We start from the raw sequence: 2,500 nt of genomic DNA on the forward strand, positions 1-2,500 counted from the left end.
GAGCAGCGAAGCCAGCACAGCTATATTCTCCGCGCACCCATCATCTAAGCATCGCTGCCTAACGTCCACAAGCCTGGCCGCACGGAGACGTTTGGCCAGGATCTTGTGGAGATGGCGAACGATGACCGATGCGATGCTTAGTGGGCGGAAGTCATTTGGGTCAGAAGACCCATCCTTCTTGGGAACGAACACGGTCCGGCTAATTAGCATTTCCGGAGGGAAACCACCCGATGCGAGCACGGCGCTGAAGAAGACGGCTTTGATGCTCGTCGGAACTGCCTTCCACTGCCTCGCCGTGATGCCATCAATACCGGGTGCCGAAGAATTGGCAACTGTGACAGACGTGACGTCGTCACAGGTCACCGGGTGCCACACGTGCGCCAGGGAGGGCGTTGGTGGTAAACGCCTAGACTGCTCGACGGGGGTGGACTCCTGGGACACGAATGGTCCCCAGTGCGCAGCCATGGCCGCGACATCTGGGGAACGTGTCCCAGGTCCCCCGTCGAGGATCTCCCTGGCCGCTCTAGACATATTTGTCTTAAAGAGCGTTTGCACGCGGGCATAATCCCGGCGACGCTGCCGCTTCTTCGGCACCCTGATGGATGCATCCGGACAAGGAGGTCGCGGTCGTCTCAGGGGAGGAACAGGGAAAACACCCTGGAGCCACGCATGGAGTCCGGCAGCAACATCGCGCCCGTGGAGGAGGTTGTTTGCGACTCCAACGAGCGCGAGTGCGCCGAACCCCTGGATACGGACGACCTCGGGAAGGAGTTCCCGGATAGCCGTCCGAAATCCATCATGCGGGCTCTCACTCCCCTGCATTGAGCGAGGCGATGGCAGGTGTGATGGGTCCGAAGGTGGTGTTGGACCCATCACATCCTCGTTCCGCGGCGGATCATCACGGATCTCAACCGTGTCGGAACGGAGGGAGGAACCACCTGGTTGGTGATCCGCCACCTGGAGGGCGTGGAGCGCTTGGGCTACAAGATTTTTGTAGTCCGCTCCACGCCTCGCACCCTTGATTAACTCAAGGGTGCGTCCCATGGGGAGCACGGCCATCAGGTGTTGATTGATGAACCGTACTCCCCTGGTGGCGGCAAGTGCTTCCTCCCTCGCCATCAAGCGCAGTTCTTCAGCGCTCCAACGCTTTTTGACTCGCTCAATGTCGACTTCCGCGTTCATCTCGTCCGGATGCATGCGACGTCGGTGGACCCCCAATCCAATCTTGGAGGGGAAGGTGCGGCAACAGTCCGGACACATGAATGTGCCGGTCAGCGGGACGCGCGCCCCGGAGGGCCCTGGATCTATACCACTGATGGTCGGTGGTGGAATTGGGCTCGGCGGAACAAAGGCTGGGGCGGGGGCGGGAGGCCGCAGTGGGGTAGGAACCGGCGGCGCGGCTGCCACGGCCTCGTCTACAGGTCCGGCGAGCCGAGGCCCTCGCCGGAGATTATAATTATCAACTCTTCTTTTTGGGCCTGTAGACAAACCAGTGCGACGGGGTGGCAGCCCGCCGCACCGGGGAGCTAAAGAGCTCCACCCTCCCCCGGACGACACGATAAATCGTGTCGCCGACTCGCTCCGGCCCGAAGGCGGGGGGCAGGTGCATGGGCCCAAAGGCCCTTAAAGCGAGCCTTTCGCCTGAACCCCGTTGGCATGACCCGGCAGGTACCTATAGGAGGTGGGGAAGACTTGGACGGGAGAGGCTAATGGACCTAACAAGAGGTCTATATTGCGCATCACCGTCCCTGCAACTATAACTCCCCTTAAGAGAGTCATAGTTACTCCCGCCGTTTACCCGCGCTTTTTTGAATTTCTTCACGTTGACATTCAGAGCACTGGGCAGAAATCACATTGCGTCAACACCCGTGGGGGCCATCGCAATGCTTTGTTTTAATTAGACAGTCGGATTCCCCTAGTCCGTGCCAGTTCTGAGCTGAGCGTTGAATGGCGGCCGAAGAGGACGACCGCACCGATGGGAAACGCCACGGAAGCCTCGCAGCAAGGAAGATCCGCGGGAGGCCAAGGCACGGGACCGAGCTCGGATCCCAGCCACGAGAGCCGTTCACCTCGCCCAGGCCCGGCACGTCAGCCAGACCCGCTTCCCGACCAAGCCCGACACGCCCCGCTCCTCAGAGCCAATCCTTATCCCGAAGTTACGGATCCAATTTGCCGACTTCCCTTACCTACATTAATCTATCGACTAGAGGCTCTTTACCTTGGAGACCTGCTGCGGATATGGGTACGAACCGGCGCGACACCTCCACGTGGCCCTCTCCTGGATTTTCAAGGTCCGAGGGGATGATCCGGACACCGCCGCAACTGCGGTGCTCTTCGCGTTCCAAACCCTATCTCCCTGCTAGAGGTTTCCAGGGAACTCGAACGCTTATACAGAAAAGAAAACTCTCCCCGGATCTCCCGACGGCGTCTCCAGGTCATTTTGGGTTACCCCGACGAACACTCTTACGAGGGCCCGAATGGTATGCGGTTCCGCTGCCGG

At 60.1% G+C, this 2,500-nt stretch overlaps 1 pseudogene; it reads right to left on the minus strand.

Annotated features, from left to right (window-relative positions):
* LOC143262356 (large subunit ribosomal RNA) overlaps positions 1-2,500 on the minus strand; it is a 7,969-nt pseudogene that overhangs the window by 3,315 nt on the left and 2,154 nt on the right.

Source organism: Megalopta genalis, unplaced genomic scaffold (assembly GCF_051020955.1).
Source record: "Megalopta genalis isolate 19385.01 unplaced genomic scaffold, iyMegGena1_principal scaffold0114, whole genome shotgun sequence".
Taxonomy (NCBI): domain Eukaryota; kingdom Metazoa; phylum Arthropoda; class Insecta; order Hymenoptera; family Halictidae; genus Megalopta; species Megalopta genalis.